The following is a 17666-nucleotide window of genomic DNA, read 5'->3' on the forward strand; positions in this document are numbered from 1 at the left end:
CAATGGCAATAAATTGGTTTCTCCTGCTAACAGAAATATAGGTGCAGCCTAGACAAAGCCTGTGTTTTCTAACTGGAGAGGTCATGGAGTAGTACCCACAGAGGCTCAACCGTGTCTGTCCCTTCTCTGCCCTGTACCCTTTAGAAAAGCTGACCCAACAGATGGTACCAGCATGCTGAGATCTGGAATCAACCTTGCTTCCTTGTTGTGACAACCCCGAGCTCTGCTGACAGAGAGGACATCATAATCTTCCTCGGTCCCGAGTTTATAAGTACGTGTACTGGCGGGAGAGTGTTTCTGCCTTAGTGCAGTAGCATGGGAATGTTAGAGCATTAGCGCAATAGGTAGCAGTGATTTCTGGCTTCTTTTAATGGCTGCACTTTGGGGAGCATCACCCAGAGTATTCTGGTGCCCCATGGTGAGAGCTCTGCCGTCAGCACCCACTAAGAAGTGAAGCCATACAGTAGGCTAGGGAGAGCATGGGTCCCATCCAGTACCAATGATGAGATCTGGTGGCGTTTGAGTGATGTTCCATGAACGCCAAGTAACCAGACATCTGAGGTAAATCCCGATGACTTTCTAAGAGCTAATCTGTGGATGGAGGCCCATAGACTGATGCCTGTCCCTTGAGGACCTGTGGTGCGATGAGGGCTTGGGTGCTCTTTGATCATGTTACTCAGCATCAAGGATGGCGAAACTTGAGGTCTACCCTAGAGCTGGGTCAGACTGGGCTTGATGATCTTCCTGAATGTGAGGGAAGGCCACACCCATTCCCTTAGAGAGAAAGTCAGGGAGACAGCACTCTTGAAACGGAAGAATTCTGGGCTATCTTAGGGAGCAGGACTCAATAATCCTTTTCCTTTTTCTGCCTTCTCCCCTCCAAGTAGATAACACTGTGATGGCCAAGATTGCAGTGATGGACAGATCCTGGGATGCCATTGCAACAGTTCCGAGCCCATGGTGACTTGACAGCTCCAGCTCTCATCCTCCTGTGGACACCTGCTGATAGGTATGGAGGGTCTAATCACAACATGGGGGTTCAGCAGAGTATAGATAGTAAGAGTTAAATTACTGCTACTTTGAGGACCAAGCAGTGCGATGCCACACTTGCCAAGTAATAAGCCAATCCTGGGAGAGAGGAACCCAGCCTTCCCATCCTAGCCTCTATAGTATGAATAGGCAAAGCAGGATCCCTCTTGCTCTCTACACTCCTGAAACTGATCAGTTTTCCTTAACAAGGAAACACGGCTGGCAGACAGACGAAGTTGGGTTAAAGTAGGTAGAACCGCGAACTTGCATGGGGGACTGACTCACAGCTTGGAAATTGCAAGGAACATATTGAGAGATGGTTGTGCTGACATTTGACCCCATGCATGATGCTGTGGCATAGACTGGGCCCACCTCTTTTTCCCTTCAAATAACAAGAAATTATTCTTTTCTGGGAAGAAAAGGTACAGGTGCAGCCTAGGCGAAGTCTGTGAGGCTAAGTTCTCTAACTGTGGAGAGCATGGAGTGGTGACCCACAGTCTCAGCAGTTTCTCTCTCTTCATTGCCCTGTATTCCTCAGAAAGGCTGACCTGGTTGATGCAGAACCACCATGTCCTCCCTGCCTGTCCCAAATTTGCATCTCTGTCTTGTGTGGAGCCTGGTTCAAGGTCTTAACTTTTAATTGTCAGTCGTTGTAAGAATTTACATGTTTGTTGTAAAATTTACATATTTGTTGTAAAATTCACATATTCATCAATTGTGAAACCAAATCAGTGAAGTGCAATTCGGTACATGGATTGCCACTGATCAGATTCAATGTAACATTTACACTAAGTTCATTCTAAAGGCTCAGTACACCCAGTTCCATGGCATGAAAGTCTGCTTGTGAGTCTTGTGAGTCGACGGAATTTTTGGTCTGATAATAGGACTTCTCATCATGTCTTTCCTTTTTTTTGTGCTTCTCGTTTTCCCATAAAGCTGATTGGTTTATGTTTGCAGACATTTTATGTTATAGATACCTCCTCTGATGTCCCTTCAACACCAGTACAACTAGTATTCACTTTAGTGTCATTTTGTGCAGAGCATGGTAAAACCACGTGGTAATATGGCAGAGTTCTTCATATGTGGCTTGTGTAAGATTAATAATATAGCATTAGTTTTAACTTCAGAATGGAAAACCAAATGCTTTCACGTAGTTTTTCATTTTTTTTTCTATTTCATATTAAATGTATCATTTCCATTTTAGGTTAGTTTTTTTTCCCGGTAAATTTATGTTATTTATGATAATAATCATGTTTAGCATATCACTACCTATGCATATCATATTTTGTATTAATAACCACTAAGTTCTTCTAAATGTTAAGCCACACTCAAATGTTCCCGTACCCGACTTAGACTGTCCATGATAACGTTGAGAAAGTGCAACATGTATTCAGGGCCATGTGTCATTCATGATTCTTTCACAGCACACATTCTGCAAATAGTTAGTGCTCATCAATCAGTAAAGTAGCAACTTCATATGAGTCAGCGCTTCCGCCCCTGGGGAAAGGGGTAAGGAAAATATGGTGACGTGAGTTCTTACCACCCTGTCCTGAGTCAGATCCATATGGAACATTTCCTTACCATTTCTTCTTTTACTAATGATAATGCAAACATTACATCTTATAGCTGATGTTTATGTTCTGGATAGTAAAGAATTCCTCATTATTTAGTGAAGAATTAGATATATCACTCTGTAAGTCAAAATTGAAAACCGTTGCTCTTTTATCTGCTTTTAAAAGTCATTTTTCAACTTCTTGTTTGTGTTTTGTCTGTTGCTCGCCACACAGGGTCTGGAGCTGGTTTCAGAATTCCCTGTGTTTAATGACCGCATCAAGGTAAGCATTGGTAAAAGCCATACATTTTGCCCATATTTTGGTTAGCATCATTGTATTTTTATATAGCATGAAGTAGAATCTTCTAAGCCCACCCTGACCTTGTCAGGGGTGAAGATGGGCTTGTATATGTGTTTACATATCGTTGTGAGCACCAATCTGAATATATCAGAGAGCTTTGCTCCTGTTGAATATTTGTATATCACGAGTTTTCCTAGTGAATTATTGGCTTAGGCAGTAAACGGTATCTATGGGAATGAGGAACGGTCAAGTCATATCTGGACCAGTGATGATAGTTACCAAGGTGTGAGAAAGATGACGAATAATTGCCTGAAGCACAGAAGTCCAATCCAATAGACAGAGAAGCAAAGGTCCTTGAAGGAGAATGACATATTTCCTTTCCTTTGTGTTCTGGTCTGTACTCCTCAGAATGTGTGCACCAGGGGCAATTTCTGCATTCTTCATGGTCACCAGTGGAACGTTTGCATCTCTGCATTGAGCTTGGGGCAGTGTGAGTACTAGTTACTATCCCTGCTTTTTTATGTGGTCTGTTGAAAGTTGGTTACTTCATTATTGAAAAGTATCTAATACAGAGCTGGTGAGGTAGAAAGAGAGAACTGATTCCTAGACATTATACCCTTTCCTCCATGCACATGCCCTTGGCATTCATGCTTATAAACACAAATGAATATATTCGATGAAAATAAGTTTTAATTACAGTATATCAGTGGAAATATAACCAGTGACACCTACAAACTTAATGTGAAATAGGACATTGAGTTGACCATGTTTGATAAACATGGACTCCTCACTGAAGGAGGTAAAGTGGTTCAGTAGAGAGGAGTGGCTTTCAGTCTGTGTCAGTGCTTGGGGGAAGAAATATTCTTTCCATTTTTATTTGTGAATTAATGATTCAATCAAGACCCAACATAAAAGTGTGTAGAGCCAGAGTGGGCTGATGGTGAATGCAAGGATATGAATCCAGGATGGTCTACGTGTGCCCGTCCCTGGGTCCATCCTGTAGCAGATCTGCTCTTAATTTCTTGAATAGTGAACACATATAGAAAATCATGAAGATAAACGATTGAAATTCCATTCACTTATGAACACGAGTATCAAGGCAAAACAAACAAACAAACACACTCCCCTTAGTAGCTGAGAATATGCAATCCAAAGAGGAGCAAGTGGCATCCAAGCCCTTTTGTGTATAGAGAAACTAATGTCAATACCAGATGCTATTTTCTTGCTTTGCTGGAAGTTTAAAGATACTCATTTTAGAAGACAATAGTATAAATATTTTTAAATTATGGTGGCTTGCATGAATGATTCAGATGACAGATAATCATCAAAGAGAAAGCAAGAAATGTTTTTTTAAGTACACTTTCCTCAGAGCTGGTGCTCTCGCGTACTGACATGTTTATCCATCTGTGTAGATAGAGCCTGAGACAAATATGAGTTCCAGTGCTCTGTCCTTTGCTGCCTTCTCTGTAACTATTTCATTATCCTCTTCTCTCCTCTCCTCCTCCCTCCCCTTCCCTCCCTCCCTCTTCTCTTCTCTCTTTTCTGTACTCAAGATGGACCGTGTGATTAGAAGATCTTCCAAGGGTCAAGAGCTCCATTTGCACCCTGTTGAGGAGGCTAACAAGGCGAGTGTGAGTTGCAGGATTCTCCTTGTCTTGGTTTGAGTGTTTTAATATAGTAGTTAAACAGTGTATAGTGTAGGTAGAGTTGACCATTTGAATACCAGTGATAGATAGGGGGACTACATGACATTGTCCATGTGTAATTCAACTATGTTAACTAGAGTGAATTGTTATATGATGGACATATTATAGAAATCCCATTTACAGATAACGAATTACTAGACTCAGATTCAGTTTTTTGTCAGTAGGAGTTACTAATCATAGGGTTTATAACTAAGAAATTAATAGGGAAAGTAAAAATAAGGAAACAGAGAGCTAATCTTGGTTGATGATGACAAACGGTGGCATTTGAATCATCCATGATGACTATGAGTCTGAAAACCAAGATTCAATAGAGAAGATAAGTGGCTACATGAAGATTGGTAGCAATGGTGTCATTGTTTTGTCCTCTGTTTTGCTCTGTGTTCCTTAGAATGGACTTTCCCAAGAAATCTATTCATCTTCAATGGCTTCCACCCCATCAGTTGCTTGTGATGATGTGCGATCTGCCCAAACTTCTTCTCATAGTTTTGATGGTTTGTAGAAGGTTAGTCCCTTTGTTACTAAGGGGTGGAACATATTCACACTAGGTCAAGGGTAACAGATTACATATATGGAGTTAGTATAAATTTTATGCATATGTGTTTAAAGTAGGTTTTTATAGAATGACTCTCATTCATGGACATGATATAGGAATTAGTGGAGACAAATAGGACTAGTCTTGGATTGATGATGGCCACTCGTGGCACATTTGAGCTACAAATAGTGACTAAGTCTCTGAGGTCCACCATAAAGTCCAGGTGTCCACAATAGAAGGAAAAGTGACTCTGGTTCTCATTCATAAATATGCATTTCCTGCTCTTCTTAAAGTTGGATGATGCAAGAATCAATCAATCTACAAATAAGGATAAATAAGATTAGGTATGGTCCAATTATAAAAATACATGATGAACAAGAAATACTTTTTAGGTCAAATAGGATTATGCATATCCGCTTTTCAGCCAACGGTGAAAGTTACAACCTAAAGCATAGTTATTTGAATGTCTGAATCATTGCTAAGCTCGCCATATTTATTTAAGAGCTAATTAAATAGATACTCTCTGTGCACAAAGGATTACCTAGGGCAGCGTAAGTGAAGATTGTGATCAGAGGTCAATATCAATGTGTAAATTTTGCCTTTATCATTTGTGCTTTGCGTTCCTTAGCTCCTCACTGACTCAATGCCCTCCATGGCTAGGAGCTCTGCTGACATCGTGGAAGCTGCTGGGCAGACCACTGTGAGTAATGGCTTGAACTATTTTTTCAGGTTTGGCGGTTTGCTTAGTGGAACTAAATGTGTGACTGCGAAATACAACATGGCATTAAGAATGGGTGCTCCATACCAGTGAGAGCCACAAACACGAACGGAAGTTGTCAAATTATTTATGAAACTCTGAGGATGATTAATTAAGATCAGAACAATTCCCCAGAGATTGGGAGTGAGGTTTTATAGAATTGTTGGAATAATAGGTGCTCAAATTATTATTAGCTGATTATTGAACTAATTATCAGACAATAGAAGAGGAGTGATTGGAAAAAGAAAGAAACAGCCATGATTGAAAATGATCACTGTGAAACATGAGTCACATGGCTGACTACATGTCTGGAACTTTGAGAACTACTGAAGAAGGAATATAATCCATTCTTTTCATTTCAAGTGTTCTTGTAGAAAGACTACAGGACCATATAATAGGTTCATTTTCCAGCGTTCTTATAAATTCCATTCCATTTTCATAATTGTATCAATACAAGAATGTAGCAATCAGTCTTACAAATAAGTGGAGAGGAAATGGGTAAAGCATTATCCAATTCTCCAAAATATGAAGAGAGCCAAGAAATAGATTAGTGTGCACAGAATACTGTGCCACCTTAAAAAGGGGGTTTTGTTTTTTTTTGCCAATGATGACATTTATAATGTAAATTACAATGTCTTCATTCTGAGGATGTTTGAAAATTCCATCTCTTTAAGCAATCAGAACATTAAATATACTCCAAAAATTAGCTGGCCTAGTGGCCAGTGGTAGGTGCGAAGTGTAAGCCATTACAGGGAGAGCCTTGATTTTGTTATCTTCTCTGTTCAGTAGTCCCTAGAATGGACACACTGTGTGATGGGAGCATCCTGCATGATTGTGGCCTCTTTCTGCTGCACTGATTCTGAATCTGAATTGTTTTGCTGAAGTTAAAAAAAAAGATTCAAATTTTGGTATTGAATGATTTACTTAAGAATACTCAGTACCTTTTGCAGAAAGGTATATTAGTGCCTGCCTTTAGTACCAGCCTGTTATAGGTAGAGGCCTCTAGAGGCAGATCTCTAAGTTCAAGGCCAGTCTGAGCTCCAAAACAAATTCTAGGACAGACAGAGCTACACAGAGACACCCTGTCTCGAAAAACAAAAGTTGAAACAAACAAACAGTATTTAATACATCATTTAAAAGTACATAGTTAGTGGCAACCAACTGTATCTCGTTGATTGATCATGGATGCATATTAAGTCTTTTATTGATTATACAGTTATGAAAACCTGAATCAATTACTCTCAGTAAAAGAATGCTCTCAATATAAATTAGGAATATCAAGTGTGTTCTTGGCATTTCATAAATCATAGGACTTTACACCTTTTTCTATCTCTGAATAGGCAAGGTATAAATCAGTGAAATAGGTGGTCAACCTTGAACCAATGACTACTGCTCGTAGAGTATGAGTATGTACAATGAACATACTTACATACTCTGATGATCATCACAAAGGTTGCATAGCCCCCTGTCAGTGTTTGAAATGATTGCATAGCTAGTTACCAGAAATGTAGTACAAAAAGAACAATATAGTTCTTTTGGGGTTTTGTGTTTATACATTTTCATGATTGGTCAATGTGGGAATAAATAAACATATAAATAAAAACAATGACTATAGTTAGGCATTGTCCATTCATAAAAACATATGAGGTGGTAAGAGAATTATGAATATACAGTGAATGTAAAAATCTAAAGAGAAAGTGACTCCTCTTACCTCTGTGGTTAATGATGTATAGACAATATTAAGGGAGTATTCCAATTGTTACAGTAGCTAGTTTGAAATTATTTATCTTCTTATAAAAGACTCAAATTAGTGATTTTCTAAGTCAAAAAGTTACAAAGCTAGAATGAATAGTGAGAATATCATACTTGCCTCACACTCTGTGTCATATTTGTCTCCGAGTGAAGGAACGAGTCTGCCATCATCAAGGGCTCTGCACTTTACCAAGAAGTTCGTGTTGAATGTGAGTTGAAACCAGCATTCTTTTTTTTTTAAATTGGATATTTTATTTATTTACATATCAAATGTTATCCCCTTTCCTTGTTTCCCCTCTGAAACTTCCCTGTCCCATCCCCCCTTACCCTGCTTCTTTATTTTTTTTATTTTTTTATTAGCTATATTTCTTTACTTACATTTCAAATGCTATTCCCTTTCCTGGTTTCCTGTCCATAAGCCCCCATTCCCTCCTCCTCTCCCATACGGGTATTCCCCCATCCATCCCCTTTACTGCCCCGCCAAATTCCCTTGCACTGGAGGTCCAACCTTGGCAGACCCAAGGGCTTCCCCTTCCACTGGTGCCCCAACAAGGCCTTTCTCTGCTACCTATGCAGTTGGAGCCCTGGGTCAGTCCATGTATAGTCTTTCAGTAGTGGTTTAGTCCCTGGAAGCTCTGGTTGGTTGGCATTGCTGTTCTTATGAAGCCAACATTCTTAGTTTGGTTTAAGTGGTTTGCTTACGATAATCACTGTACTATTACAAAGTATATAATACCCCTAACAAGTGGCCAGCATTTTGCCAGTGGCTTGTAAGGAGCTGATTCAAAATGCTCTACTAATAAGGCAAACATAAAAAGTGGAAGATAATTGATTAATAGATTAACCAATGCTGTAGTAGCTCTGTATGCAAATTAGGAGTAGAGGGGCACTTCACCTTATGCAAGTCATGGAGCTGACATTGGAAGGGAGATGATAGCTTACTCAACAGACAGATGAATGAAGAAATAAAGACTAGACTTTGATCAATGATGACTCTGATGTGGGCATCATGAATGAATCCATATGTGGAATCCTCATGTTCAACCCCAAGGATGAGCAGCGCATTCTTTGTTTCATATGATCCTCTTGACATTACGTTTTAGAGTTTGTTTTTATGCACTTTACTACTCTTTTATAATTAAACCATTGTAAGAAATAGTAAACAAACTAAAAACATAAATTTGGCGATGTCAAAATTAAAATATATGACAAAGCAAAAATACCATCGGTAGATATTTAAATGAGTATTGCTGGTATTGTTCGACTAGGGTGATGGCAACTATGCAAAATATTGAACTTTTCTACTCTTGTGCTAAGAGGGAGTTCAAAATTTTTCATTTTTTTCTAAGTACTCTCTCAATTAATGATTGTTAATGAAAGGTGAATGGAGTAGTCAATGACGAAGAAAACTAGCATCTTCTTGTCATGGATTCTGTTCTTTGCCTCTTAAGAGTAGACTAATGGAAGGAGAATTCCTTATCCACACCTGGAGGCCATGGTACGTATTACACAACATGCTCGTCTTTGTTTGTATAATTTTTAAAGCTGTTTTCAAATATGCTATCAATGTTGTGATATTATTCTATGTCATTATTTAATGGCAGCAGACCATGTGCAGACCAGTTTCTAATGTGTGATGGACAGGAAAAACACGCAGGCACATATGTGGAAAGATGAGCTCTGTGATAGTGAGAATAAGTCTACAACTGATTCTAGCAAAGGTAGTTATCCAATGACAGACCCGAAGCTCTTAGGTTTCTGTGATCCGTATGACTTAAAAGTTGTCAATGGTGAACTAATGAGTTAATAACTAAATGGGGTAGTAATGAAAAGAAACCAGTGTTCATCCTAGGTTCATCAAGACTCTCTTGTGTCATCTGAGCAACGAATTTGTATACATCTGGAGCTTAGATCCTCCACAGATGAAGTGCGCCATCACCACCTCTCGAGTCATATTGTAGATAGGCACCAGGGAGAGTGGGTTTCATTTTTGCTTTTGTTAAAATGCATTTTGAAGCTAACACTACAAGCAGTTCAAGGAAAGAGCCAGTAACCAATTATATAGTTACTAATGGATAGAAATTAACCTTATTCAACTATAAGAATAACATTTCCTATTCTTTTTTTTTTTTTTTCGGAGCTGGGGATCGAACCCAGGGCCTTGCGCTTGCTAGGCAAGCGCTCTACCACTGAGCCAAATCCCCAACCCCAAGAATAACATTTCTAGACAATAAAATCAGTGCTATGCATGCGATGGAAGACCAATGACAGAGTCTGTATTTGTGCCACCACTGATACTGTTTGTTTAAACAAGAGAATCAAATAAAAGCCATCACAAATTGCCTAAATGACCGACTAATGAAAGATCCGATGCAGAGACCAATGCAAATGAGGTCCGACTCTTGGTAATGATCTCCTTCACAGAGTGGTGCTGACCCATTTTTCTTTGGTCAGACCTGTGGGTGGATCTCAGTATCCTGAGTGTGGAGAGCTCTGTCAGTTAAGATTGTGGTCTTGGTATTGTTTTTTTTATGTAATTATTTACTTTTAAAATATTTTTGTACACTCAACACACTTGAATTTTTTTCTTTCTTTTCCTAACTTTCACATCTTTGGAGTTGTTGTTTTTTTTTTTTTTTTAAGCCATTCACAGAAATCGATTTTTAAAGTGTGACTTAGAATCATTGAGAAGACACTTTGACCTACTGTAAAAATGGGCTTAATATAAGCCATTGTTACCTCGATCTGTGTCTGTATACAGCACTGAGGTTAAACCAGAGTAGAGCTATTGTTATAATAGGAGTTATGCAGAAGGGTGTTAGTGTCATCCAAGGATCATAAGTTTTTGTGATTCTTATGTGATTGTTTATAGTAGATGAACAACAGCCACGTGGTCAATAAAAAACAAAGACGTGAGTGAAGAGCAAGGCGCAGCCTGAGCTCGTGAGGGTGGTGCTGGCAGTGTAGGAGTTGTAGACTACAAAGGATGACTGGCTCATGCACTTCCGACACAAGAGGAATCTCGTGCTCTCTCGGGGGAGAAAATATGGAGAAAGGTCTTGAGAGCTGTGCATGGCTCCCTGGTTTTGGGTTTATTAGAAATGAGTCCACGAGAGATAAGTATGACAGAGGAAGCCACACTCTAACTCCTAGCTCATGTTTCACTGGATGAACACTGACAGCGTGTGGAAGGGATGATTAGTGGACTATCAGGCTTTGTTCTGTTTCCAGGGGTCCATAGCTACCGATGGCTAGAGGAGAGCATTACTCCGGGCTCTTTGTGAGTTCAGAACTCATTTTATCATATGGCAAATAGCCCATCATTACCATGAAGGATCACTAAGTGCTCACTAGACACCATCGCAGCGTTACAGAGTCTCTGTCACCTTGGCAGTGAGCAATGTGCCCGTGGCTGTGTTATCTTTGCCAGTGTCTTACATGTGTAAAAATAGTGAGTTTATCATCGTAAAGAGTAAATGAACAAGGATAAAAATAAATAATGAAGAAAAAAAACCCATGGGGACATAATAGTATTTCTTTAAATAAGTTAACAGTTTATCCATTTTTTTCCTCTTTTGGTTTAAAATTCTATTTTAATTTCCTGGGAACTTAATATGTCTTTAAATGTTTTTATTTCCATATATGTGTGCTGTATTTACATCAATCCATCCCTGCACTTAGGCATTACTGTATGAAAATGTCCTCTTTCTGTTCTGCAGGAAGCTGTACCACAGTTGATCAGAACTAATCATGAAGGCCTCTGCCCTCTGGAGAGAGACAATATCATGGAAGGTAAGCATAAAGTTCCCAGTGTGTGCCCTTTTGTTACATGGTTTCTATTGGGTCAGCACAGAGGATAACTGGGTATCAGCACACCCTACGGTCTGTGATGATGCTAATCTTCTCTGAACCCAAGTTAATTCAATTTAGTATGAATGAAGTATAAGAACAAAACAGCTCTTTCCTTAATTTTCAAAAATTGAATTGAACACCTGTGACAGATGGTGGTTGTTGCTTAGGGAATTAGGCTTGTGGCCATGCGGTCTTACAGCGTGCTTGTTCACGGTGAAGGCATGGACTAACATGCGTATGGGCTGATAATGTGAGTTGAATGCATCTGAGGGGGAATCCATGATCACTTTAAATAGCTGAGGTCCGTCGCATGAAAGATTCAGTGAGCATCCGTGGTGACAATAACTTCGGGAAAGTTGAAAAACCTACCCGTGGAGTTCATAGACGTTGATTTTGCTCAGAGACTGAATAAATGTCTCAGTCAATAAATATATGCATAAGGAAGAAAAATGAGCCCAGTATGTGGACCAATTTTAAGGCAAGAATTATTAATTCAGTTCTGAAATGTCTTGGTCCATTTGGGTAGAAATGCTAAGGATTCCTTAATATTTAATTCATTATGGAAAAAAGTTAAGCAAACAGATGAGGGTTAATTAAACGAATGAGCTCAGCTTGTAAATGGGCGCTGAGGCTGACTCCTTTTTCTCGATATTACTTTGTACTCAGTAGAGTGGATGCACACCTGCTCCTCTCATCATCGCTACTTCAAGATGAAGGTCGCAACACTGACTGTATGGCCCTGGCAGTAGAGATCTCAGTAAGTAAGAGACCGTGTTTCCTGCCTGTTGTTTTTGTTACAGTGATCACTGTCTATTTAAAATTGACATTATGTGTCATATAGTCAAAGACAACTACACATATCCTAGTGCTCAGGGGGTCCAGGGAAGCCAAAGTCCGTCAGTCTGCATACATGAGGCCTACACACAATGGGTTTGCACTACATTCTGAAACTGAGATCCCAGACACACTCTAAGTGAGGCAAAAACTATGTTCTTGATAAGAAAGGGACATAGAAGAAAGGGTCCACACAGCACCCATCCTGGAATTGTCATGAAAAGGAAGGTTGGTTTTAATGGGGTCATGTAATGTGCTCCACTAATGCAGTCTCCAGCAAAATGGAGAAAACCAACTCCCCCTGTTGTGTTTGGCTGCAGAATCTTTTCTGTTGATTTAATTTTTGAAAATGAGTGACTAAATTAATCAGGAAAAAAAATCCGTGCCCAGAAATGTTAAGTGATGGAGATTATCCCCATTGAGAACACTGGCCATGAAAATTAAGATTTATGATCGACTGTTTGTTTTTTTTTTTCTCTTAAACCCATTTACCCAAAAAGATTTAATTGGTTGCATTTGTGTATAAAGAACCCTCCCCAAAACCACCTTCAATACTCATTCTTTTTCATTTATTTTGTACTTTGATGAGTTCCTGAAACCATAGTTATCATCATTATTTAGTAAACCAATCTTTTAAAAAGTAAATTTGAGACAGACCAGGTGTGGGTCGATAATTTACATGTTTTGTGGAAAGTAGTATGATTACGGTTCTTAGTCACTGATGGCTACAGAGGGAACTTAGTCCCTCCTGTCTTTGTTTTTATGGAACATGGGGCACAAGGCCACTTTGTATGAGCTAATAAGGTGCATTTCTAGTCTCTCGTGGCACTTACGTGACCTATCGCTGTCTATCTCCAGCACAAATTCTTGTTTGCAGGTTGATTAGTAGGCTCAAATACTCCCCGAGTATTATTTCCTGGCGCTTAGTCTCTGAGAATGGTAAAACTGCCACTAGCTGTTGCTTTTCATCCTCGTCAGACCTTGTGTCAAATACTGAGTTCATAGAGGAGCCCGACCCCGAAACTCTGGGATTAGATAATCCCAATTTACAAACACTGTAACAGGACAAGTGCATGTGTGGCCTAGAAAGAAGGAGTTGGCATTCTCTGCTCACTTTTAAGTTTGGGATGCTTTATGAGGAGGGTCATTACGATGCTGTGAGGTCTTTCACAACTTCAGCTCACTGCCAGAAGCACATGCGATGTTTGAGTGAGTCAGGGAATGAACGATGACCAAAAGAAGGAATGAACGGAATAATGCCTGAAGTAAAGATCCCTTGAGGGGGGACAGAAAAAGGTATGAAGTCATGAAAACATGGAGGTCTGTGCCAACCGAGGATAATAAAACACTAATGACTAAGTTACAAAGCAAATGAGTCCATGGCGAGTCTGTGAGGGGATGTGTGCATAAGCAGGCCAGCATGGCAGAAGGGAGCAAGGAAAGAAAAGCCTGTGAGTGAGTGAGTGAGTGAGTGAGTGAGTGAGTGAGTGAGTGAGTGAGTGGGTGGATGGATGGATGGATGGATGGATGGATGGATGGATAGATGGATGGAAGACAAGCGTACCAGTGGGTCAGCCTAGGAGAGTGAATGTGTACTCAGTCAGTCTGAATTCCCTAATGTGTTTTTGAATGGTCGAATAAGTAGATCTTCATTTCTAAAGAAGGAATAAAGGAAGTAGTGAGTCAGTGTCTGGGTCCATTAGTGAAAGGAGACACTGTTGGTCCAAATGAATGAGTGAGTGAGTGAGTGAGTGAGTGAGTGAGTGAGTGAGTGAGTGAGTGAGTGAGTGAGTGAATGGCCTCAAGGATGTGTGATGGAATGAATCAGTGAAAGGAAAAAAATCACTATTACAACTGCATACTAAACGTGTAACTGAACAGAATGCTAAATGAATAAGTGAATGAAAGGCCTATGGACGGGTGGATGACCATAGCATAGTTAATGAGTAAAGGAATTGGTTAGGGAGCAAATCTGTCAGCAAGCATGCAATTAAAGAGTAAGTTGTGCTCTGTCGAACGAGTGGCTGAACTAGTGAATGAGTTGATGCATGAATGAGTCAGCTGTCTGGGCGTGAGGCAGTGAATGAACTCACAGCTTCTCCTCTGTTCCAAGGAGAGTGGCCACGCCCAGCTCCGCACCAGTTGTAAATACTTGAGCCAAAGCGCCCTACTTTCCCTATCATGGGCGTTTGTTTACATGTCAGCACTAAACTAAAGAGCCTCGAGGGCCAGGAACTGGGTCAAATTCTTCTCTCTATCCTTAGCCCCTGCCCAGCCTTAAGCCTGGTAGGCGCCCAGTAAATTATTACTGAATGAGTGAGCAGATGACTAAAAATACATGTGCTTTTGTGGAACCGGTATGGCCTGGTAGCCGCTCTTTGGAGGAGTGTGCTAGGTGTCAGATGCTTTGTGACATCCTCCCTGCAAGACCAGATTCTTGTCAGGGCCAGGCTTCCTGTGCCAGATGAGACAGGATACTGGCAGTTCTTACTGCCTGGGACACTGGCCCATCCTTGGGTAACTCTGGCTTGGCATGGTGAAATGGAAGCCCTGGATCTTCCCGAAAGCTCTCCTAGCCTCTGCCAACACGGGAGATCAGAAATAACCAAGGCTTGTTTTTATGCCTCTGCTGAGTGGGCGCATGCCTTGTCTTTCCAAGCAAACCAAATCCCTCTCACTTCTAACCGTGGGACTTGGAGTTGAATGAGAAGCACCGGCCCACGGTATGCCTCAGTGACAGGACAATGCTGCCTTCCAGAAGGATCTGTGCATTCCACAGGAGATCATTGGAAGATAGCCGTGGTTTTCCTGTGTGTAGTATGGCACCTGGGAGAGGAAATACCCTTAAAATATTAAAAAGTACTGTTCTGTCCCCTCTCCACCCATCATAGTTATATTTATTGGATCATTTCAGTTTTGCCTTATTGAAACTGTGGTAATACCTAGAAGACTGGAGAGGCAAACCAAGTTCTAAGAGGGATAGCATATGAGGCAAGCCTGTCAACAAAAGCACAACATGCCCTCCTATCAGACAACAGACAGTTTAAAAAGTCCGTTGTCAACACTTTATCTATAGGGGGTATTCGCCTAAGACCCACCATCCATGGTTCTTTCCTTTTCTCCCCTCTCTCTCCTTCCTTCTTCCCTTTTCCCTTGCTTCCCCCTTTCTCTTCATGTAGAGTAAATATATAGCAGCACCATATGCCTAACACTGGCTGTTCTTCCTTCCTTTCCTTGGTGGTCCCTGGCCATGGACTCTAGCCCTCATTGCCCATTCTGCACCTTCCCTTCGGACTGAGTGATCACGTAGGACGCCGTTCAGCCGTGAGGATTCGTCTCAGTTCCCACCGTCAACCCTCTTCACACCAACTCAGGTAATTTCTCCCTTCCTGACTCTCAAGTTTTGATTTCTGTCATTTTGTTGTTTGCCATCTGGGCATGCTCTAGACCTTTAGGAAAAGAACTCAGACTGTGTTTGTGAGTGCAACCGTGTGCTTGGTAAGCAGTGAGAACTGCCGGCTTGACTCTAAGGCTTTGCTTTAAGTATGATACATACATAGAGGAGATGAGAGTTAACTTCCCCCTCGTTGCCCAGAATTTTTTGCTAAGCAGAGCATCCAATCTTATAGCACTCAACAACATCAAAGAAGCCATAGTTTCTCTTGGCATTACTCCTCTACCATCACCACCACCACCACCATCATCACCTACACCATAATCACTACCAAGATCAACCTCCAAGAGAACGACCATCACCACACCACTACGACCTTCATGGCCATCACCTCTACCACCAAGGCCGTCACCCTCAGTAGCACTGTCACTACAGTCATTAATACAGCCACCCCTACCACTGTGACCACCATTATCAACACCAATAACAGAGATACCATCCATACAACCACCATGATCATCACAGCTCCCATAACCAAGACCATCACCAACAACATCACCACTAACAACAGCAAAACACAGTTACCACCAACAAATAACAACATCGACATCACCACCATCACTAACATGGCCGCTCTCACTAGCAGCAAGACTGTTCCCTCCTCTTGTCCTGAGATGCATCACCCATGTTCTGGCTTTTAATTAGCCGTGGATTTGACTCACATTCAGACATTCCACTTTGGTTATACATGGCCTACTTCCCTCTAAGCAGCCCCTGACATCCATGAATGAGATGCTTGGACTTGATGGCCCCTGGCCTTTGCTGCCCAGCACAGAATTTGTACAAAATCTGGATGTGGAAATTGCTAGGGAAAGATACAGGTGACTAAGGGCCAACACACACAGTTGTATGTCCATCTGAAGTCCATCTGAAGTTCAGAGTATGTGTCTGGCTCAGGTACTGAATCCCCCAAGCAGAGATGGCCCCCGCTCACAGCTGGGGCCTACCCACCCTCCTCTTCCAGCTCTACCCTGTTTTTGCCTGTGCCTCTTTACGAGATGTGTAACCCTAGTCCTTGAAATTGCCTGGCGTAGGTTTTATTCCCTACTTAAATAAATCTCTTTCCCCGTGAAGTTTGGACAGGATGTGGGCAATTAGACTTGGGCTTGGAACCAATTATTTTGCAAAAGGTCTCTTTCAAAATTTGAAACCCCATGGTCACAGGGCAGAGCTTAGTTTGACTTGGAAGTTGGGAGAGTGCATGTGCTGTGACCCCTTTCTAAAGAAGATAAGGAGCAAGGTTGGATGCGAGTCCTCCTGTCACCAAGCCCTTAGACCACTCCCAAGGCCGACCTTGAGGTTTACTCTTGCTTTTCTGATGGTACTGGAAAGAGTCTAGTCCCCTCCCTTAGTTCTGTTTTCAAGATTTTGGCAAAAGCCTCAGTCCTCCCCTAGCCAGTCCTAAAATCACTGAGCAGTGCTTGGGCATGTATGGGTATGGAGTTCTGGCCAGGTGGGGTGTAGGGTGAGACCAGTGTGAACTGTGCCCCCAAGGCCCCACTCTTCCGTGGGTGGGTATGATCTGGTGTGGTGTTTTCTTCCCTCACCCAGAGAGGTACCCTGTGTATCCTTGGAGAAGCCCTAGAATGTATCTCTGAGATACAAATTGGTTTCGTTTTGTTGTTCTGCAAGTCTCTGGTGTGTACGGTGCTGAGGTGAGCCTGCCCCATGCTGCATGGACACGCTCTGTCTGGGAGACTGCTGGATGTAGACACAAGCTCCCCATTTTCCCAGACAGATGGGGTGCTTTTCCATGTCATCTGAGCCTTCAAGGCCCACCTGTGTGTGCTCATATAAGAAGTCTCTACCTCCAGATGGAGGGAAACAGCCTGACCTCTCTGGCCCAGCTCCCTCCTCCACCTGTCTCCAGAGTGTTCTTTGACCTTAATAAAGGGAA

General features: G+C 41.4%; 1 non-coding gene and 2 pseudogenes across 1 annotated transcript; all 3 read left to right on the forward strand.

Annotated features, from left to right (window-relative positions):
* The first annotated feature begins 492 nt into the window (after positions 1-492).
* Positions 493-567, forward strand: LOC116906371. The gene has a single exon (XR_004388640.1). It is a non-coding gene; the product is annotated as a small nucleolar RNA SNORD113/SNORD114 family (small nucleolar RNA).
* Positions 568-4826: 4259 nt separating this feature from the next.
* On the forward strand, positions 4827-4889 carry LOC116906398 (annotated as a pseudogene).
* Positions 4890-5265: 376 nt separating this feature from the next.
* Positions 5266-5331, forward strand: LOC116906404 (annotated as a pseudogene).
* The last annotated feature ends 12335 nt before the right edge of the window (positions 5332-17666 follow it).

The sequence above is a fragment of the Rattus rattus genome, chromosome 7 (genome assembly GCF_011064425.1).
Source record: "Rattus rattus isolate New Zealand chromosome 7, Rrattus_CSIRO_v1, whole genome shotgun sequence".
NCBI classification, from domain to species: Eukaryota; Metazoa; Chordata; class Mammalia; order Rodentia; family Muridae; genus Rattus; species Rattus rattus.